Raw genomic sequence first — 24,996 nt, 5'->3', positions numbered from 1 at the left:
TTAGAATATCCATATATTTTCATTGGTATTGATTTTAATACACTTATCTCATTAGCATTACGCAATTACAAAATATCAGTTAAAATACAGCATAGTTGAAAAACATTCTAGATGAGTTTTATCTAATAGTTAAATTATATGGCATCCAACAGTTATTGGTTAGATCTCATAATCACTTCATGTTGGATAATTGAGAAATTCTCAACAATATTAAATTAATATATTGAATATGTTCTCTATCTTAATGGAAATTAATCAAGAAATTAATAACAAGATAATAACTAGACGCTCTCCCAACATTTTCAAAAATGAAGAAGTACTCAATTTCATGAGCATGGGGCAAAGAAGAAATCACAATACAATTTAGAAAATCATTGAAGGTGAATTAAAATTATATTGAAAGCATGGCATAAAGCAAAACACAAGGAATACAGCTAATGGCCTTCTATAAAAAATATCTCTAAGTGAAAAATATTTAAAAACCCCAGTAATTTAAATCTAAATGAGTGAAAAGAAAATCATTAGTTGAGAAGAGCAGCAATAATAAATGAGAGAGCAAAAATCTAACAAAAAATTTAATGAAATCAAATTTTTTTCTTTGAAAAGTTTAATATAATTTATAAACTTCTATTGAGTTTGACAGGAAAAATGGAGAAAGAACCAGTAACTGAGAAGTGAAAAATATTGCTTTAGAAGAGGTCGTGAAATGAAGGGTATAAAGACAATACATATTCTAGACCAATAAATTTGAAAATCTGAACAAAACAGAATATACATTCAAACTACCAAATTCTAAACTTCACAAAAGATGTTGAAAGTGAAATGTATATATATATGCATATATATGAATTTTATTTTTAAAAAAATGTACCCATGAAGATATCTATAGGTTTAGATACTATTTAAATTGTAAATTTTCTGAACATTTCAAAAAGGAATAACATCATTCTTCCTAGTTGCTGAGAGTTAAATAAAATTAAGCACATACTTCTTAAACTACTATACAAATTCTTTCAAAATATAATTAAAGAGAAAAATTCCAGGTCAATCTTTGTGATAATAGGTGCACAAAACTGGTCTGTGGCAATGTACATGAAAATATAAAACTACCAGAACATTTTTGTAGCAAGATTATGACCATAAAATAGAAAATTTTCAGATTATAAAAATTAATAGGTCAGATTACCATAGTGACAGGGATCAAATTCACTCTAAAAATAAAATTATAAATGCTATGGTTTGGATATTAGGTATCCCCCCAAAAGTCCTGTGTCAATGAAGGTGGTGAAATGATTAGATGTGAGAGACTATAATCTTATCAGTGGATAAATCCATTCCATGGATTTATAAGTAGACTAGATTGCTGTAGGCAGGTAGAGTATGACTGGTGGAAGAAGGTAACTGGGGGTGTTCTTTGGGGATTATATATATTGTCCTGGCTCCTAAAAATTACTGTCTGCTTCCTGGCTGCCCTGAACTGTGTAGTATTCCTCTGCCATGCCCTTCTATCACAAACTTCTGCCTCACCTCAGGCTCAGAACAATGGAGTCCACCAACAATGATTTGGACTGAAACTCTGAAACAATGAGCTCAAAATAAACTTTTCTTCCTTGAAGTTGTTCTTGTTGGGTATTTTGGTCACAGCAACAGAAAGCTGACTAACAAAATATCCAAAGAACCTGTAATACATGTTAGATAACAAAAACACTGAAAGAAAGAATTCAAACAAACATAAAATAAGCAGAATTTACATAAAATTATGTACTTGCATAGGTTGTGAAATGTCAATTCTTGCTTCAAAAAAGGAAGAATCTATGGATTATATGTAAGATATTGATATATAATTGTGATTTGTATATTTTAAATTATGAGAATGTTTGAAGAAAATAGGGAACACTTTCCAAAGAATACAGGCTGTTTTCATGCAAATAACAGACAAGATTAAATTCAAGACAAGAATTGTTGGGCACAAATGTATAGTTCTTAGGAATGATTTGATTACATGAATATGTAAATGCCAAATATTATGACATGAAAATATAAAACAAAAAATCTACAGCAAATGTAAGAGGAAAAAGAATAAAAACAGATAGATATACAACAGAGGATATATGTTTAAGTATTTTAAAGGGTTGTTTAGTAAAAAAGAATTACTATATAGAATCTGAATAACAATTATTTGTGTCATCTAATAGAAAAATTTTTAGCTTCATTTTATATCAGAGTAAGCCTTCATTTAAAGAACACAGGGAAGATTTAAAGAATACAGATACATGTTACATCAAAAATAAAATGTCCTGCCAGGTACTGTGGTACACCTGCAATTCCAGCAGCTCTGGAGTCTGAGTCAGGAGGATTGAGCATTCAAAGCCATACTCAGCAATTTAGTAAGACCCTGAGCAATTTAGCAAGATGACCCCATCTGTAAATAAAATATTAAAAAGACTGGGGATGTTTCTTGTGGATAAGTATCCCTCCATTCAATCCCTGGTACTCCCTCCAAAAAAAAATAAATAAAATAAAATTTCAAAACATTATAAAGGTAAAGTAATACAGAAAATATTTTCTGAACACAGTGAATAAAATATTAAATATTAAAATATTAATATTAAATTAAATATTAAATCAATAATATTAAATTAGTTAAATATTAGTAATATTAAATTAGAATATTAAAATTAGTAATAAGCCAACATCTAAATGATTTGGTAATTAAAAACAACATTGACAGCAACTGTGTTTTAAATAACTTAGGAGAGAAAAATTAAATTTTATATTTCAGAATATTTAGGAAACTACAATAAAAGTCTGTGAATAAATGTCAAAACAAAATGAAGTCAAACTGTAAACCAACCGGAATATCATATATTACTATATATTATTTATGTAGATGTAGAATGACTCAAATGTAGGAGATTCGGAGACAATCTTTTTTGTGTTATCTCATTAGAATGCATAATAATCTATATGACACAGTGGTGCACACCTGTAAACCCAGCAATTCAGTGGGTCAAGACAGGAGGATAACAAATTTGAGACCAGAGGCTGCAATTTAGTGAGACCCTGTCTTAAAATACAAAACAAAAAGGGGCTGAGGATATAGTTCAATGGTAGGGTACCCTTGGTTCAACCTCAGGTATCCCCAAAATTTTAAAACATAAAGAGGGAAAAAGATACATAGCAATCTTTGTTTGAATCTGTTTGCTCATTTTCTGTTCCATTCATTTATTCAAAACATATTTACATGCTTGTTCTCATTACATGTATTGTGATCAAAGAGTAAACAAGAAACAACTGTGTCCATGGTGGAGCGGGTGGGTGGTGAACTGACCAGTAAACAGTAGAAAATTGACAAGATAGTTCAGTAATGATGCATGCAAAGAAGGGGAAGGAGGGAAGGAGGATGGAAAGAAGTAAGGAGTAAGGAGAGAGAAAGCCTACCCATGTTGACGTGATTTAAGAGTTGGCAAGAAAGGACTGAGAGTATATATTTCATTGGCTGCTCATTATAGACTTCATTTTTTAGTTTGGAAATGAATATCAGTAACCAGCCAGCAATAAGAATACCTGGGAAGAGAATTACAGGTAGGGGAAAAGGGCAAATAAGCATAAATAAAATGAGTTTGTCCTGAATGAAGACTAGAAAACTGTTTGGCCTGATTATAGTTTGGAAGCCGTCAGAACCTGCCCATATTATTTAGGAATTATTTTCAATAAGCAAAGCATGGAAACCTAAATTTCTTTCATTTTTTATGCCATTTTTACTTATATATTTGATTGGTTTAAAAAAACTCTTTAATTATAAAAAGAATTTTCTGACATATATTCTTATATCAAAAATATTTTATAATTTCAGAAGTGTACAACCACATATTTTATATAATGAAGTTATGGTTAAACTGTAAATTGTCCCCTAAATGCTCATGTGAGACAATGCAAGAAGGTTTAGAGGTGAAAGGATTGGGTTATGATAGATTTATCTCATAACCCAGTTCATTAATCCCCTGATTGGGATTAACTGAGTGGTAACTGTACACAGGTAGGGTGTGTGGTTGGAGGAGCTGGGTCTCTGGGAGCGCTTTTGGGGTTTATATTTTGTCCTTGTTGAGTAGAAGTCTCTGCTTCTTGGTGGCCACATACTGACTTGATTTTCTCTGCCACACTATTCCACCATGATGCTCTGAATTACCTTGAGCCCCGAGGAATGGAGTTGGCTATCTATGGACTGAGACTGCTAAAACTGTAAGCCCCCAAATAAACTTTTCCTCCTCTAATTGTTCTTGTCAGAGTTTTTGGTCATAGCAGTGAAAAAAATTGACAAAACCAAACAGTGAAATTATAATGTGGTAAAATATTATATGATTAATGTAAAATAATTTAAAAAAATATTATACAACCAGATGTTACTAATTGCTTCAAACCTAAATAAATTTAAAAATCATTTTGATCTACTGAGTTTTTCACAGTGGACAAACGACAATTTCTTATTGTTGAGTTTCTTTTAAGTGAAATCACGGAGTTACTAAAGGAACCCTCTATGAGAAATCGTAAAAGCTTTGCTGTGTAACATGACACTTGTTTTAATGGTAACTCTCAGCTTCTTCTAATTAAGAAACTGAAATGACCATACTGAGTCCCTCAGGAGGCTAATGCCTTTTGCACCTGACATTTCATGCCAAAAGATAAAACAGGAAAGAGGTTCAACAATAACAGTTACTACCTTGATTGGGAAATGGCTTTGAGAAAGCCTCATGCCTTTGGATGTATTTGATGGATTGTCTATTCAATATTTCAAGATTTTGTTCTTTGTTTTTGACCAGGAAAGTGATGAGCTACAGATGATTTAATTATTTTTTTTAAATGGCACTGCGACAGAATGCAGCAGTGTGTTCTTTTGTACATGTAAGCACTTAAGTTTCATAAGTAAAGCATAAAAAAACTTCTGGCATATATAACACAGTTCATCTGTTAAAACACAGGGCAGAACTGAACCCAATAAATCTTTTGGTTGACTAAACAAGGCATTATAATGAGTAGACCTGTACAGTAACAGATGTAGAAAAACGACAATCTGGCTTATACGTGAACATAAAAATGTCTCATAGAGGAAGACACAGGGTATTACTCAGTTTCCCATTATTAAAAAGAACTTAGAGTCTGAAATCAATTCAGTGATACTTGAGATTTGATTCTCTGCTACAGTGTGTGTGTGCACATGTGCATGTATGTGTTAAAAGGGCAGCATAAAGTTTACGATCTAATCTAAAGTCTTAGATTAGATCACTACTTTTGTGGATGTTCCATATTTGTGGAAAAGATCTCTAGAAATTTTTGATCTGACAAATCTAAAACTCTTTGCACCTTTAAAAACTCCCCTTTTTGTCTTTTCTGCTAGGCCTGAGAATAGGGTAAATTTTTGTTTGCTTCCTTGCTTAATTTTAGATTTAATAAACAGGTTTCCTGAAAAGTAAAATTTTTTCTTTCAAATGAAATGAAGTCAGAGTAATCTAATATTTATGGTAAAGTTAAGTAAAAATCTTTAGAAAAGTATATATATATATATGTATCTTTTATATACATGTTTATATTACTACATATATTATATCTATACCTTCAAATATAGACAGTGGGCTTTGATAATCGTATATTCTCTTTTACAAATTGTGAACAACTTATTTTCCTATGAGGGAACTGTTTGGTGAAAATAATATTGGGAACTTGTTCTCTGTTACCTCTATAATCTGTGTACTTAGATTAGTGTCTAAGGATTCAATGAACCCATTTGGTTCAGATGAATACATGGAATACTGTATAATCAAATAATGTTAACATAGTTACATCATCATGAAAACAAGTGGAACACAAAATATTTATTATAGTTTCTACTAAAATAACATAAAGAAAAGTTCAAAAAAACTAAAAATTAAAACTACTTCCAGTTTCACAGAATCGTAAATGGACTTTTTAACTCTACATTATTTCTTAAATGTTACTTTCTTTGAAAAACATCAATGTATATGTGCATTTATGTTTCAACCCATGAAGCATGAAGATAGACTCTACTCATGTAACTTGCCAGGTAGAAATATTTTAGAGGTGTAGAGTTTACGTTAAATATTACAGAATTTTCTAAACACAAAGATTAAATTTTATTTTATGTGGCTTACATATCCCATTGGAAAATATATAGGAACATTTAAATATTGACAAAGTTCAAAGCAGTAAGAATAACTGTAATAACTAACAAAACAGCTATCTTAAGTATTTTTATTGTTAAATATAATTTTTAAATTTTCATTTAAAAATAGAATTTTGGTTGTTTTTATTTATATAACATTATTTTATAATTATATTTATTTTACATTTATATAAAAATTATATCTGCACTAGAGAATTGGGAATTTTAAGGATTAAGAGCATTTAGTCTTTTTTTCAACATTATGTATTTTTACACACACTGTCTTAGAAAAATGTGCTTTTGGTTACTTGATGAGCATGGTGATAATTTTTACTTGTCTGTCTTGCTTTCTTACAAGTATTTTCCTTACTGCCTTGAGTATAAATTTCTAATCATGATGAATATGTTTAAAGGAAGTGATATTTCTGAACACATACACCTTTCTTTGCCCTTACATTCTTTATTCACTTATTCATTTAATGAACAGACATTTATTAAGGCCCTATTATGTGCTGTGTATTCTACAGACATAAAAAGTGCCCACAGAAAATGAACCTGTAGACTTGGCTTCCTAAGTGCATTGCTTTAATTAGCTGAGCTACTCCAGACTAATTCATGGATATAATGTACAGACGTACTTACAATAAGATTACCCACAGAGGAACCTACCCATTTATAATTCATATATTCAAATATAAAGTCACTACTAAGAAATATGCATCATTGACTTAAATATATCCAACGAGTGCAAAGTTTCTCAGTCATCATCCAGCGCACATGGCAATCAGCATCTCCAATTTTGGGTCCATTATCAGTTTACTCAGTGAGTGGTTTCAGGAGATCCATTGCCTAGCCAACTCAGTTTTCTGACCACAGTACTTAGTACCCACAGTCAAGAAAGACTATATATTACATCCCTCATGCCCATCAAACCTGTTTTCATCAAGCCTATTTTCATCAGTCATTGCTGAAACATAACCCCCCAAATCCCACACCACATCCTCACTTTACTTCAGTATCATCTGCATATTGATGAGTGCTTCCTTATCTTTGAAATAAACTTTCTTTCTCTCCTAGACTGAAATCAGTCAGCCTTGTCCTCTGGGATCCTTATGCAATAATTAATCAAGTTTCCAATATCCCCAAACTATTCTTCACAAGTGCCCTTTACCTTTCCATCTTACTCAAAAGCTCTCACTATTGTTGATGCCACCTACTCTGAGGTTCCTCTCACACACCTTTCCTACCTGCTTCTTTAAGAATCCCTCTTACACTGTAGTCCAAACAATTTTGATTATACTGCCCTAATGTTTCACTCTTTTATTTACTTCTTTGATGTAGCTTGACCTTTTGGTTTCTACCCATGTTCATTCTCTTAGGAATTCAACTATTTCAAAACTCTCATCCATAATTTTTGTATCAACTTTTCCAAGTGTCCTCCAAATGCATTTTGATTGATTACCTTCTAAATCTGTAATGCCTTAAATCCTATACCTTCTTTTCTATAAAAATTGTCCTCCCTGCTGCCTGCTAGTTCCTGCTCACTCCTTCATATGTAGATCTCTCCAAATCAATCATGTTCCCCTGTGTGATGTTTCTTTAATTTTTTTTTCTAGAACTATTCTCACTAAAACCTTTTTTGGTTTTTTTGTTTGTTTGTTTGTTTGTTTTTTTGTTTCATTTTGTATTTTTGGTGCCAGGGATTGAACTCAGAGGCACTTGACCACTAAGTCACATCTCCAACCCTATTTTGTATTTTTTATTTAGAGACGGGGTCTCACTGTGTTGCTAAGCACTTCACCATTGCCGAGGCTGGTTTTGAACTTGTGATCCTCTTGCCTCAGCCTCCTGAGCCACAGGAATTACAGGCATACACCACCACACCCAGCATTAAAACCATTTTTTTTAAAGCCATGAGTATTAATCAGATTTAAATGAAAAATAAAAATGAGTCTGCATGAAAAGTCAGCCACCTTCTCTACCAAAATTCAGAAGTCCAACATAAAACAGAAAAAATAAGGTGAAGAAAAAGAAGCTAATATGTTTGGAGGAGAGTAGGGAAGTGTTCTGTTACAAAATAATATAGCACTTGGATTTGTATAAGCACATATGGGGAGAGATATACATATATATTTATACATGCATATAAAGGGATTTTATATTTGTATATATTTGTCTATTCACTTTTTAGGTAGTAAAAAAAAAGAAAAAATTAAATTTAACAGTTTAATTGAGCAGAAAACAATAAATCAGGCAGTCCTCAGAACAAGAAGAAATTTGTAGAGCTACATTCTACAATATGGGCAGGCAGTATTTATGGACAGAAAATAGAAATGGGGTACAAAAACAGCTAGACTGGGTATAGCTTGATGTTTACCCATTTTGAGCATGGTCCGTCTAGTTGACCACATGTGATTGAAGATCAGCCAATGTGATTAAATGAGACTTAGTTATTTCTTAAAAAGTATATTTGTAAGTTAAACACTCAGTTCATTTCCATACTAAGTTACATACTAATTAACTAATAGTTTACATCTACTGCAAAGTTTTCTTGGATTAAAACATGAGAAAACAGAGTAAGCCACTGATTTTGTCTTAAGGATATTGTTTGCCGGCTCATCTATTGCATGTTCAATAGTGACATGGAAGGAAGTCTTAGTAAAGTCTGTTAAGAAAAGATCAGCAAGTGTGATCATGCACATTATTTTCTTCTTAAATTTGGTATGGTGAAGGCCAGAGAAACGAGGATAAAACAGAGATGGAGGCAAGGTTGAATTTTGTTTAAGAAGGAAAATATTGGACACATGTTTTTTAATCAAGGTGCTACAGTATAAAGAAAAAACTGAAGCAATAAAGCCATGATAAAATGGATGCAGAAATAATGTCTCTGATGAGAGGATGCTATGCAGAGCATTTAAAATGACTCAGCCCTTGATTATAGCCAGAATCTGTTCCACAGTTGCTGCACATGAGAAGGAAGAGGTGGAATTATGTGGACAGAATACATCTGGGAAGATTAAGAGGTTCATTTTTTTTTTTTTTTTTTTTTTTTACAAAACAGAGGCCATTGGATGAGGGTGGCAAAGACTTGGAGGTTTGAGGAAAGAAGATATTAAATAACTCTCTCAGAAGATATTATTCAAGATATGAGCCAAACTGCTGTGATAAAGACCTTAAAATACCATGACTTACATAGGACAGAATTGTGGATATTTTCCTCCTATATAACATTGTGGAGCTAGTAAGAAGATTCTCTCACCTGCTGATTTGCAGGGACCGGGGCTAAAAGTGTAGCTCCGCCATCCTCAACACATAACTCCCACTGTTATTTCAGTCATTATCATTTTTCAACCTGCTAGAAGGAGTAGAGTGAAAGTCTGGTGTACATAACTTGTCTTTGGAAATGTGTTCACATCTGAAAATTTGTCCCATCGCTACATCTAGCAACAAAGATGTCAGAGAAATATAGTCTGTGCTGGGCAACTGAATCCCAATTTAAAACACTCGGGAGAGGGATTCCAATATTAAAATGAAGATGGTAAGTTTACACTTTCATTTCAATAGAGTACTTGTCTACACCACAGGAGTGTGAGGAAGAAAACTTACTGAGGAAGACATCATCAATGCACAACCATATTGTGGGTACTTTTGAGCATTTCAGTCACAAATTGAGTCAGCTGATGCTGTTTTTCAGGGGCTTTCATACTAACCCATCAATAACAACTGTAATCCAAGATATGTCATGCATACTAAAGATAGAATAGTAAAAAATGTATACAATATCTTTTTTAGTATAGAGCTCTAATTCTAGTAGGTGAAATATGACAAACCAACACACAACCAACCAAGAAGTAGACCAGGTAAAAAAAATACAATGAAAGAAAGTTAAACTGTTGTGATCAAAGGGAGGGAAAATCCTTTGGCTGAGATAGCATTAAAGTGAGATGTAAATAAGATGATAAAGCATCCATGGAAGTGAATCACCAGACACAAAGACCCTAGGTGTGAAACAATTTATGATAAAAGGAAAGAGATGCAATGATATGAAAGCACAGTGGGTAGAGCAGGAGGTGACAAGGCAGAGACTGAATATGTAGCTGGAGGCAAAACCCGTACAGTTTCAGAAGCTGGATTTTGAGTGAAAAGTGAAAATTTTAGAGTTTAAATTATGTGATCCAATTTTACTTTAAAAGTATGACCAAGATTAGAATTTACAAAAATAGAATGACTCCAGAGGAGTTCCGCCTTTGGGGTATTGACTCAAAAATAATGCAAATGTATGCTATAAATATATTTGTGCAAAAATATTTATATCAGATTTATTCATAATAATCCTAAACAAGAAACCACCCACATACCTACTAGCAAGTGAGCTAACAGGCAAATTATATTTTATTCTTAAAATACTACTAAGCAATAAAAATATTATGGATTATTTATACACACAACACAATGGCTGATACTCAGAAACATACTAAATGAAAAGAACAAGAATTAAAATAGCACATACTGTATTACTCAGTTTGTAGGAAAGTCTCAACATACAAGGTCTAATCTAAAATCATAGAAAGCAGGGCTGGACCCACGGGAGTAAAGGATGTATCCCAAGGTGATGAACATGTCCTGTATCTCTTGCAGTGAGTATTAGATAGGCATAAACCTTTGTCAAAACTCCTAAAATTGAATTTCACTGAAGATTAATTGTACCTTATTAAAGTAGAGGGTTTTGTTGTTGTCGTTTGTTTCAAAGGAGAAGGATAAAGGGAGATAATAATACTTCGTAGTTCTTAACAACCCTTTATTAACATCTTATTTCACTTAGAAGAAACATAGTAAATTTTTAATATGAAGAAGAATACTCTGAATAATGTGATTCATGTGTAACTCTGTAGCTTAAATTAACTTACTCAAATTATCTTTTCAACCCTAGGGCTTTTATACATGTTCTCTCTAGAAGGACGCTTCCTAAATCCCTTCTCACCAACTTAATTCCTATTCTTTCTGTAGATTGCACATCAATCTTCACTTCTTCCAGGGAATAATTCCAACTTCCCTCCATACGTCAACTTCTTAAAGAATACTTTCTCATCATTTATTGGTAAAACTCCTCACTTGCTGAGGGTCTCCCTTCATAGATCATAAATGCAAAGAATAGGCTCTTTTAAAAAAAATCATGATATCATCAGGACTAAGAAGTTTAAATGTTAGAAAGTTTTAATGATCATCACTATAGCCACTGACACACGAAATCACACACTAAACACACCACATATTTAGGCAAGAACCGTATCACTTGTCTATCTGAACACGTATCAGCAGATATATCTATGAGGATTTTGAGTGTCAATAAAAGAAGACTTGGGTCAATTCATTAATGAACACAGCCTTAAGTAAAAGGAAGACTAAATGGAAGTGAACAGATGGATAATTAGTTGAAATGATAGTAGTTATATGCATTGATAAATTAAGAATGTGAGGGAACTGCATTCAGATGTGGTTTGACAGTGTTATATATTCCACAGAGTGAAACATCACCACTTTAGAATGACTGAAGAAAGGCATTTCGAGTTTGTCATGTTCACAAAGACTTTCTGTACAATGCAATTTAGAGTCACAAATATCTGAAATTTCAGCAATAACTGAACAGATGGCAGTACTAGAAAGTTTCAAGACCATGTCCAAAATCAAAACTCAGATGCAAGAGGAAACAAAGAGCACTAGTATTCTCTGTGCTAGTAAACAGAATATAAAACTAAAAGGAAGCAACTGAAATCCTGGGTGCTTTCTGAATTTCCTGCTGGCCCCAGTCCTCTAGTACTCTAGTGGTAATATTTGGGTGACTCAAAAAAAAAAAAGTCCAGAAAAAAAATTTTCTGTATCCATGGAAACCCTTTTATGAAGATGGTTGAGATAAATATGGCTGTCTATATTTTTGGTAGAGGATGAACCCTGCTACCTGTAAAAGCAATATTAAAAACCCCCTAGGGAGAGGTAAATAGAATGAGTGATTTTATTTTTTGTGGTAAGATTATAGACATAAGTCTTTTAGCTGAAAATAACCCTGTCTTACAGGAAAGTGGAAAGTGCACACTCAAATACTCAGTAGATTTGACAACAATTACATAAACATTTGAAGGCCATTTTGTACACCGAATGCAGCATCCCAAGGGAAATGTATTTTTGTCATATTACTATGTTTTTACTTTTTTGAAGACTTTCTTGGTAATTCTCACTCTTTTTTACATCTGTTATAACTTCAAATTTTATTCACTAAATATCCACTTGTGCCACAGTGTTTTATGCAAAATAAATTAAATACCATGAAGACATTTTTCAATAAATTTGGAATCTAATGCAAGAAACTTTTCAACATATATTGATGTTGGATATTAGGAAAATCTGTATTTCAAAAATTAGAGTAACAGTAATGAGATTTTAAAATACATGTACAGTAGACTTTGATATTTATAGTGAGTGGGTTATAAGAAGTCACTGATTTAGCAAATATGAAATCATTGCTCCTGGGAGGAAAATATCTTTTCACAAAGATTATTTTCTTAAATCCTAAAAACATTTTATATTGATCAACTCTATTCGTTTTATTTTATAAAACAGAAAGAAAAGTATGTGTTAAGTGACTTGAGGCCCCCTCCCCACAACAGTTGCCAGAGTTAGGATTCAAACACCACCCAGCTGGCTCCATAGCCAGAGTTTTTTGTGGAACACTCTACTGCCCCCTACTGTCACCATCTACTGATCATTGTCTGTATGAGACTGAGTGATGATGACTCACTGGACCAAAACTAGGAACATGCCAGTAAAGCAACTCACCTTTTTCAGTACTCTGCATCTTTTCTTTTTGTATGTGTGGGAGAGTGGGTGGAGATGGTTACGAATAAATTTTAGCACACAGGAGAATTTGCAAATACGGAATCTGGAAATGATGTAGAAGGACCGCATATCTTCATGAATTTGATTCTGTCACTATTATGATTTCTAGTCAATTTATCCTGAAAGATCCCATACATATTTTAGAATAGTTTCATAACATGGGATGTTATTCATTTCTAGCTTCCATATGTATTTGATTTACTTTGTATAGGAACATCAAATCTGTATGTGCTTTAGAAATATTATAAAATAATGGTGTTTTCTGGCTAGAAGATTATCTGAATGTCTATTTCTTGTACTTTGAGTTTAGTGACTCTCATAATGATCTGTCAATGGCATGAAGTACACTGGATGAATTACAGAACCCAGATTTGATTTTCAATTTTTCCCTTTGTGAATGGCTAGTCCACTAATTATGGAAATCATGATAGTCTGTTAGAAATACATATGATTCTTCATATATTTTTAAAGAAATAACAATGCACATGTAGCTTACAACAAAATAATCCTTTGTTTCTTCACAAATTCAGAAACTGAAGTTCAGAGTGGTAAATTTTCTTTCTAATTCATTGTAGTGATAGAGATTGAAATTTAAGGTATTTCAGTTATCATCCAGATTAGTGTTTCAGTATCACTCCATACTACTTTTGAACACAGTTTCCATAAAATTAGCAAAAACATACTCAGAATTGAGAAGTCTTAGAATCTAGTTATTACTTCAATAATTGATTTTTAGATTTTGCTAATTGTAAAATGATTTTCACACAAGACAGTTTTTAAGTGTATTGTCATGAGTTTCACAAATGATTACAATCCTGTAACCATAATTCCAGTGTTTTTGGGATTCACCTAGGTTATGTATTAGAAGTTATTTCTTTCTTTTTCTATACACTTAAGTTAGAATGATTTCTATCCATCTCTTCAAATTAATTGATCTTGCATATTTCAAATCTGCTCTTAATTCAAACCAATATAACTTCATACATGTTTTCAATTTTGTGATTTTCATCTAGTTCTCTTTTTCAATTCACAAATTTCTTACATTTTCAATGGTTATAATATCTTTTTATACATTCTCTAAAATATTTACAGTTATTGAAAAAAACTTTTCTGCTCAGTCCAACATTTGGGTTTCCTTTTAGTCTTTTTGGATTGACTTATTCTTTTGACTGTGGGTCATATTTTCCTGCTTTGTGCATGTCTAATAAACTCCTATTTTTTACTGATATTTTATGAATATGTAATAGCCTTGGTTTTTTTTTTTTTTTTTCCTTTCCCCAGGAGAATGTTAAGTTTGTTCTAGAAGCTGGTTATTGGAAGTTCAGCATTACTTTCTGCAGGCATAGTTTTATTCTTTGTTAGTGTGTGTGCTGGAATGTGGCCCTTACTTCTAAGTTATGATTCTTTCAATGCTATAAAAAGTTTAAAATAGCTGGCAAACCCTTTTAACTTTTTGATTTTCAAACTTCAAAGTGTCTCTTCGTTATAGTGGGCAGCTAATTATCTTCTTGGCTTTTATAGTCTCCTAGCCCTGTTTCCTCCCTGGGATTCTTGCATTTCTAGTGTAGGGAAAAGTAAAAGATAGAGGGGAGTTTGGGGTAGATTTTCATTTTTTCTTCTCTGTGGCTTCATCCCCTGGGAGCTCCCTCTTAATTTCCCTTGCCTCTGGTCGTTCCAACCTCTATCCTCTGACTCTGTACACCAATAAAACTGTTGCTTTCTGCTTACACTGCATTTGCTCTTTCAGGTTATTGGCTAGGCAGTGCTGTATGGAAACTACCAGGTAAATGTGGATCTCATACCATGTGTTCATTTCTGAGAGGGTTATATTTACTCTAGTTTGTACTTGGCCTCTTTTCCAGTGCCTTCAAAAATCATGTTCCATATTTTTCTAGCATTACCGTTGTTACCAGGAGGAGTATTAGTCCATTAAAAACAAACCTATCATTAGAAATCCAATTATGTTAATATTAAACAAATCACTATTGAACTTTATTTCAGATTTTCCACCTGTAAGAAACTGCTAATGTATGCCCCTTTTTCTTTTTCTTTTTAATATTTTTTAGTTCTAAATGAACACAGTGGCTTTATTTTATTTATTTATTTTTATGTGGTGCTGAGGATTGAACCCAGTGCCTCACACATGCTAGGCAAGTGCTCTGCCACTGAACTACAGCCCCAGTCCCTACACATTTTTTCTTATTAGAAATATTATGCTATATGGTGAGCATGGTGGCATACATCCCAGCAGCTCGGGAGATTGAGGCAGGAGGATTTCAAATTCAAAGCAAGGGTCAGCAACAGCAAGTCACTAAGCAAATCAGTGAGATCCTGTCTCTAAACAAAAATACAAAATAGGACTGGGGATGTGGCTCAGTGGTCGAGTGTCAATCCCCAGTACCACCCCCCCAAAAGGAAATATGCTATAAACTAGAATAATTTAGGAATTTATGCTTCAAGCTATTTAGAAAATAACTGTGTGTAAATCATAGTCTCATTATTATGTGTTCCTCTTCAATGATTCATTTTTTTCAAAGTGCCAAACTTCTTCTATAAATGTGAAAAGTGGAGGTAAGCCTGCTTATAATATTAGTGCCACATATAAATATAGAAAGACAAGTTAGACAAGCTGAGTCTTTAAGAGACCGTTTTCAGTTGTTGCAGCTATAGGATGAACTTCAAAAATAAAACTCAGGATATATACCTAGGAATTACATTTGCCCAATTAGAAACTATCGGACTTTATCTTTCGTATTTTTGAAATGAAAATACTAATTCTAACTTTTAACTCATTTAACTCATTTCATAAAGTTGGCTGATCCACTTTATGGAATTAACTTATTGTCACTTTAAAAACATTTTCCTGATAAAAATATTAATGACTGTAATGCAGCATATTTTTATCAAAAACTGAAGAGGTTCTCCCATAAGTTCTATATTATATGTTTAATAAAAATAAGCACAAAGATTGGAAAAAGTAAGAATGAAATCATTTTAACAATCACCCAAACTGTCTAATATACAATATAACTTTCCAAGTCACAATCTTAAAATACCTTGAATTATTATCTATGATATTTAAATAATATTTTGAAATAGCAGCATTCTATCATTATTTCTGTAAGATAGGTCTTCATATGATGATGTATTAACATGAGACTTCAAAACTGAGATGATTTACTCAATGTCGGTTTTGTTTTTAAATTTTATTCATTTATTTTTTGTCTAGGGATTTTACCCAGGTCCCTGTGTCCATTAAGCGGGCATTGTAACAATGACCTACTTCTTTATCACCCAAATATTTTAACAAGTTACCTTGAAGTTATTTGGAATTATTGGTTAACTGCCGTATTGTGTGGATATCTTTGATAAATTAGTATTTTCAGTATTCATTTTTTTAATAAAAACTATCACCTGTTTATAAAATATGAAATTTTGAATTTTTACCACAAGATATGTTATCAGTAAAAATAGTCATCTCTCATATATGTCTAAAAACACCCTCTACCCTATACTACTTTATCCTACTGTATTTTCAGATTCTACTTTCATTTTTTTCTTCTCTCTCCTCACCTATTGTAAAGCCAGAAAATTACATTTTTGTTGGGCTTTTACAATTTCTTTTTGGTGGAAAGAGTAAAGGTCAGGCAGCATTCCATTTCAGGAAGATAGCTAAATGGCTGGCATTAAAGTGTCTGCCAAAATGATGGAGTAGTATTCATTTTTATTTTCCAGTGAAACCATATGAAATCACAAATAAAAGCACTCTCTACCTTTAATGTCAGAATTTAAATTAAAAAATCTCTTATGTACCTGCCTCCTGAATCAAAACTTATTAGGAGTGATCCACATTGACTTTGAAAACCATTCCTTTTTTTCATGAGAGCTTCAAAATCTGAATATAGCAAAAATAATTTTAAACAAATTTAAAGTAGTTGTACTTATCAGGAAAACACATGGATAAAGCTATTGGTTCAAAGTTTAATTTTTAACCTTACTTATTATTAAATGGTTTGGATCCAAATTGTTCAAGATACAAGTAGGACAAATGTAGTCAAAGGTGCCTGGGATATGGAAAGCTTAGAAAGACTTTTCAGTGTTTAGTTGGCAGTTGTCAAAAGAAAAAGAAATAAACCAATCTTGTGTGTGCATGTGTGGGTGGCAGTTTTTGTTTGCTTATTTTTAAATCTTGAAATAGCAAACCTAAATATAATGAATAGTACTCTCTAAAACTACAAAGATAAAATGAAAAAATAAAATGTGAACACTACCATAAGGACAGTTTGCATTAATAAAGTAGTAATTACAGTCTAGGTACATTGATAATGATTTATTTACCTGATTTTTTGCTTTTTAATAATTCCTTTATCCTTGTAACAACAGTTTTAGAGTATGGGAAAAATAATGCTTTATTCTTGCTAAATAAATTAATTTTAAAGTTATTAAATATGCTGGATAGAGGTACAGCCTTCTGACCTCACAACCCTGACTTGTTTCGGAGTTTGACTGTATTTTGTATCTTGATGTAATTATTTCCTCTTCTTAAGAGGTAGAATATCTTGCAGAGAGAGGAAAGGTGTTAGACACCAATGAAGCAAGCCTGGGTTTGAGCCTTGGATCAGTCGAACCTTACCAAATGGTATTTAAGTAATATTTTGATATTTTCTTGCCTTGATACTTTCTTATGAAATCCATTTCATAAAAATAGTTTTGGTGTTGGGTTAACAGCAATAAGAGACAAAGAGGTATAACATATAAAAGAGTGCATGACAATTTGCTATTCTGGAGAATCAGTTACTTGGTCACATGTCCAAATTTCCACTGGAGGTGATATTTGTGTCCTTGCTGGTAGGTTACAGTGAAGGATAAGAAGGCTAATGTTCAGGAGAATAAGCTATATGGGAGTCATCATCAAATCAATGCAAAGTTTCTCTTCCTGAGACAAAATAGTTTATGAGGTGAGTTTCTATATACTACAAATAATCACATATATATATTATTCATATACTTATCCATATATCTTTTATTCTCTAAACTAAATGGATATCTGACCAATGAATCAGTAATTTGACCCGGCCCTCCCCAGCTCCATTATCACCATCAGCATCATCACCATCAGCAACACTTTGTTTTCCTAGTTTTGTTTACACAGCACTAGTTTTAATTTTCACTTTTTTTTTAAAGAGTTGAGTGGTTGTTTCTCCTAGGAATTAGAAGCAAATGATATTACATAACATGTTTCCTACCTTTACAGTTTTAAAATTCAAACTTCAGAGAAAAGCATTAAGAAACTGAAAGTTGTATGTAATTAAATTCTGAAGATTGTACCAGATTAAACAATTCTCCATATCAAGTTTTCTCAACTTTTTTCAATGTGAGAGGATTAGTCTCTATGAGATATTATCTCTATTACTCTGTTACCACAAGTATGATTTAGGGAACATGGATCCAAACAATATATCATCTGATTAAATTACTAATGGATATTAAGAAGTTGTTTCATGTCATATATCATTGACTGGGGAGGGCTTTAAAGATAAATGAAATATTTTCCTTTATTATTGGATACTAGAAGAGTGGAGAAAGCAGGCATGTTATCGACTTCATGGGGTAACTTGAGTGATTTTTATGTTATAGACAAGAGCTCTTACTGCCATAGCTAGTTACAGGAGAGAAACATAAAATAGAAGTGAATCTATTATGAAGTTCACCAGGCAAAGAAATGGAGCAAGAAGTAAACATAACAAACAAAATTATTTCAGGCAGAGATGCCCTACAGTGAGTTTAGAATATGAGTATGGAACCCAGAAGAGGAAAGAACTACACCCTATCTTGCTAGTACTAATTTTCTATCAAGATTATTGACAATTTTTCCTATAATTCAGTAGTTAAATTTGTGACTTTTTGATAGAGGGTTATTTCCTTTTTCATGCCTACACACACTAACTCTCAACACAATAACCAATAAGGGACTGAATTGAATCTATTTTCAGTAAACATTGATGAAGAAAAGATAAATAGGGAATTTCCAGATCTAGCACACTTACAGCAGAAGTAGATGTGTGTACAAATGTCTGTTTTTGTTACAGTAGTGGGATGGAAATGTGGAGTCATTCAGACTCTCTCCTTTAGGACATTGACCTTAGGTGCAAAGCATAAGCGTTGGTTAGTGATGGTTGGAACAACTGGAAAGCTGTGTATATTTTATTCGTGGGAAATTTCTTAAGGGCTAAATGCATAATGAATTAGCAAAACAATACAGCAGAAAAGGTATTGGTGAAGAGGTAGAAGAGTAGGTTTCCCTACTATTTCAGTTAATAAAATAGCTGTTCTCAGAATTTCCATCAGGTTTTGCTTATTTTTAAAGTATTTCTACTAAATATTGGTATTTGCTTTCACAAAATTCCTATTTCCTAGGACAGCTTGAGTACTTCTGTAGTCCTTAAAAATAGAATAATGCTAGACAGGAGAGGAAATGATAGATAATACATATATAGTAATTAGTATATTTGAGTATAAACTCAAGTGCTTTGAGGTATGCGATATTAGTAGCAATAGCAGTATTACTACTGATGTTGTTTTTTGTTGTTGTTTTTTGGTACTGGGGATTGAACTCAGGGTCACTCGACTACTGAATCACATCTCCAGCCCTTTTTTTGTATTTTATTTAGAGACAGGGTCTCACTGAGTTGCTTAGAGCCTAGCTGTTGCTGAAGTTGGCTTTGAACTCTCGATCATGTTGCCTCGGGATTACAGATGTGCAACCCCGTACCCAGCACTACTGCTGATGTTTTTTAAAGAAAAAATTGTCATTCAAAGAAATTGAATGTTTTCAGTTATTCAACTAGCAATTGACAGAGTTAGAATTTGCAACCAGTTATTCTGGCTATAGCTCCTATGTCTGTCATTCTGTTTTCTCTTAAAACTATTTACATGTCAAATGTGCATTAAGTTTTGCATTACTTCAGTAACACTAGCTATTATAATGAGCAATACTAAAATATCAGTTTCTTACCATAATGAATTTTTAAATTTCCTTCACTGGAAGTCCAACTCACAGCAGGTAATTGGGGAGCAGGGTTACTCTGCCTCAGTTACTCAGGAACCTAGTTGAATCCTCATTTAGTAGCAATATTCATTCTTAAAGTCACATTGGATGCCTAAAACCAGTTAGAAAATGGGTAAAGAGAACATGAAGGATAGCACCAAAGATTTTTATGAAGCAGTCATAAGAACACTGTATGTAAGTTCCACCCACAATCCATTAACTAAAAATTAGTTGTGTGGCTCCTTCTAGACACAAGTAAGGATGGGAAATATAATCTCTGGCTGAGTATAAGTTTTAAAATGAAAACTGTATTTGTAGAAGTATAGTACAAATGTGTCCTGGACAATTCTTTCTTTTTTTTACTGTATCTTTCATATTATAAATTCCACTTTCATTCTTAAAGGAATGCTTTCATATTAAAAGTACTTTTAATATAATACATAAAGTTAACATAAATAATCATTCACATGCAATATTTATAACACAAAACTAAAAAACATTATAAATTTTGTAGAACTTCAAAAGGAGAAGGATATAGAGGTCTGGCACTTCATGAAATCCTTTAACTCTAGGATTTTTTTTGAATAAAAAGATAAAATAAAAGAAATACATAAAACTGCCATCTTCGTATAACCCTCCATTACATTTTTATCTTTGCTTTGTATGTCATTTCCTATATTTCTTTCTAATGCTACATTTTGTATTTCATACAGAGTAATCTGCTTCCTGATTTTATCAGTTGGTTTGTTGTGGATGAGGTATGTGCATAGATCTAAATATGGATATAGACATGTTTTTGAATGCTTATATAGAAAAGAAGATATAGATAAAGTAATATGATTATATATTACAATAGTAAGTAAAATGTTCTTTTTAACTAATATAACTGGGTAAATTTGAAACTAATGTTTTTCCCATTTCAATATTACTATATTTCTGAATAAGTTTATAATAGCTTTTAAACTACTAATCTTTAATATGGTCACAAAAATGTAATCACATAATAATAAAACCAATTAAGTTATTTAATATAACTTACCAACATTTACTTTGCTTATGGTTAATCAGAAGGGAATAAATGTTGAGAAAAACTTATAAACCTTAGTCATACTTTTAGTATTACTATGTACAATTTGAACAGGCCTATACCATGCTTAGGCACTAAAAAATAAGTAGAATTAACTAAATTTTACCATAATATTCTGCCTTCAGAATATAAGCATTTAAAATGAAAAAGTAGATTTTGCAACTCACTATTCTGAAGAATATGTTTCTGACTGGTGAGTCCAAAAACATTTTCTATTCTGCCCATGAAATTTTCATTATGTTTTTGATGCATTAATAATTCATAGAATATGAAAATATAAGTGATACAAAAAATAATACAGCTATCTTCATTAAAGTGGCCCAGGAGATGAGCAAGATGCTTGATTTTTTTTTCTTAGTATAAACATCTTTGCTATATGATCAGAGGAAATCATGGTTTATTTTTCTTAATGATTTCCCTGTACATATCTTTATAATGACAATATTATTCATGTAAACATATGTACATGCATGCATACTTACGTGAATTTCCCATGAATGATCGTGAATACTGGATTCTGTGCCTGACTTTATATCTGTTTTAGTTAACAGACAAATATAATTCATAACAACAAGCAAAGAACTATTTGAATTATTCACATGCATACACACTCACTTGTGTATGTGTAAGTATATATTCATACCCATATAACTAACATACATATGTATAATTTGATTTTATGTGTTTCATTATCAATGGTTTTGTTTTCCAACATTTACTATCAAGCCAGGTCACATAAAATAAAGAAAAAGCAAGAGTAAAAAAATTAAGCACTTTCTCTTTTTGTCCTATAGTTATCATATTTGGACTCCTAAAATAAGAATGGAAACTTCTCTTAGTGTTCTTTCAAATATCTAATGTTGATATACAGGTGCGATCTTCAAAAGACAGTTGAGGTCTCTCCAGGTTGTTATTAAAGAATAGAACTTGATCTAATTGAACTCATAAATATATAGTGCCTTTAATAAAGAATAAATGCATTTTACTTTGATATCAAGTAAACAAAAGACAAAATAAGGAACAGATTCTAGGATTTTTTTGTAGGAAAAAAACTGATTTCTTGAATTTTACTTTTCAAAATTTTAAGTGTGAAAATGCTACAAGTAAAATGAAGTCTGACACTAGACAATCCTCAGGGGAAGTTCTACTGATTCCCTATTCTAGAATCTTAGACCTATAAAATATTCTAAAATGTCTGTATTTATTAAGAAAAAGTTTATTCATAAAAATGAATAGAGATGAATGTGTATGTATATATGCTTATCCAGAAACATAAATATACATACACAGATTTAGATCTTTACCTTTGTGAGCACTCTCACTGATTTTAAAGTTAATAACTCATTAGTATTTCTTTAATCTTTAATTCAAAATCATTGTTAGTTATGAATATTTGAAGCATTTTATAGTATATGTGGATAATAATTAGAAATTTATGTTTTAATGATTTTTTATATATATGAATAAATGTACCAGTATAACTTCATTTTCTTAAGTAACTGTTTTCTTGAAATGTGATTATTCATGAAGGAATATTTTAACTCTTTCCAAATATGAACTTATTTTACTTTAAATGATAAGTAAAAAAAGAAAAAAATTAAATAACCTTGACCTTCACACATATCCTTAATAGAGATCAGTATGTATATCTCTAATAAAATGGAAGACAAAGGATTGATATTATTTATTATTATTACTATTTTGTACTGTTCATCATATATATATATATATATATTATTATTATTATTATTTTTTTTTTTTTGGCGGTGCTGGGGATTGAACCCAGGGACTTGTGCTTGTGAGACAAGTGCTCTACCAACTGAGCTATCTCCCCAGCCCCCATTCTATATATTTTAAATATATTTTTTCATGAACATTTACAATATCCTTTTAGGAAAGACATACTCATTTTTATTTTTTAAGAAAAGAACCTAAACTTGGAAACTATAAATCAACATCTTGGATTACAGAAAGTAAGACATTGAATTCATGGTGTAAGTTGGTCTGTGTAACTTCAATATATGAACTTTAACAGTAAACATTGTTTATTTATTTATGGCACCCAAATCCTAAATCAAAAAGCATATGAATTCACTTGAAATCATGAAATACACAAATTTTGTATAACATATTTTCTTTTTATTTGTTCTTTAGAGATATGCATGATAGTAAAATGTATTTTGGCATATTATACACACATGAAGTATAATTTATTCTAATTAGGATCCTATTCTTGTAGTTGTACCTGATGTAGAGTTACCCTGGTGGTGTATTCAAATACAAGGATAGGAGAGCTATGTCCAATTACCATTACTGTCCTTCATATTTCCCTCCCCACTCCCTTTGCTACATTCCATTTTGTCTAATCCAGTAGACTTCTATTCTTCCCCTCTCATCCTTCCTTGTTGTGAGTTAGCATCCACATATCAGAGAGAACTTCATATTTTGGTTGTTTGAGACCGGTTTATTTCATTTAGCATGCTATTCTCTTGTTCCATCCATTTCCCAGTAAATATCATAATTTCATTTTTCTTCCATTATGTATATACACACATTTTCTTTATAAAGTACATATATCTTAATTTTATGTACATAAGACAAGTTTTCAAGTATTAATTTGCATTATATTTGAGATTAAAAGAAAAAGTTTTGTTTTCTCCATTGTATTCACAACAAAAACATCTCTACAAAATAAAATGAATAAATAATCAAATCATGTCAAATTAAATTTCAGCTAAACACTAAAAAAGATAGCATGGGAGAGAAAGAGAGACAATGTACATGCAAAATATACAGAAAACAATGTACAAAAATGGTAACAATAAGGTAATCCAGTCAATAAGTAATTAATGGTATAAATATCTCAATCAAAAGCTATAGATGATCTAAATAACTTTTTTGAAGTCAACTGTATATTGTCTACCTTAGAGTCACTTTAGAAAATAGGAAATGAAGACTGAAACTGATAGGGCGGAGAAAGATATTCCATGCAAAGATAAACTAAAGAGAACCAGATGGTCATATTTATATCAAATTAGACCAGAAGTCAAAACCATCACAAAAGATGAAGAACAAATACCAGTGATAAAAGAGTCAATTCACAAGAGAGATATAATAATTAAAAACATATATACCTAACAATAGGGTACACTCATATGTATGGAATAAAATCTGACAGAATTGAAAGGAAATGCAAGCAGAATATTTATGGGAGATTTTATAGGAGATTTTAATACATAGAATATTTATAGGAGATTGTAATACACAATTTTCATTAGTGAATAGAACAATTAGACAAAACTTCATTAATAAAACGGGAAGCAGGAACACACTCTGATGGACCTAAAAGGAAAACAGAACAGTCTGTGCAGCAAAAGAACACTCATTCTTCTCTAGCATATATGGGACATTGTACAGAATATGTCATATATTGGTCTATAAAGAAGGTGTTAATAAATTTAATAAGGCTAAAATCATACCAACTATCTTTTCCAACCACAATGGAATGAAACCAAAAATTGACAGCAAAAGTAAAAATGAAAACAATATAAAGAAGTTAACAAACAACTGAACAACCAATGGTCAAAGAAAAAACTCATAGGGAATTTAGAAATTATCTTGAATAAATAAATTCAAAAGTGCTTCACACCAAAATTTATAGGTTGCACTCAAAACTGTTCTCAGAAAAATGTTCATAGAAATAAATGCATTTAAAAATGAAAAAAAAATCAATTTCCAGGTGGGGTGCACATACCTGTAATACCAGTGGCTCCAGAGGCTGAGGCAGGAGGG

Source organism: Sciurus carolinensis, chromosome 5, assembly GCF_902686445.1.
Source record: "Sciurus carolinensis chromosome 5, mSciCar1.2, whole genome shotgun sequence".
Lineage (NCBI taxonomy): Eukaryota > Metazoa > Chordata > Mammalia > Rodentia > Sciuridae > Sciurus > Sciurus carolinensis.
The sequence above is the reverse complement of the archived record's forward strand: the minus strand, read 5'-3'. Positions refer to the sequence as shown.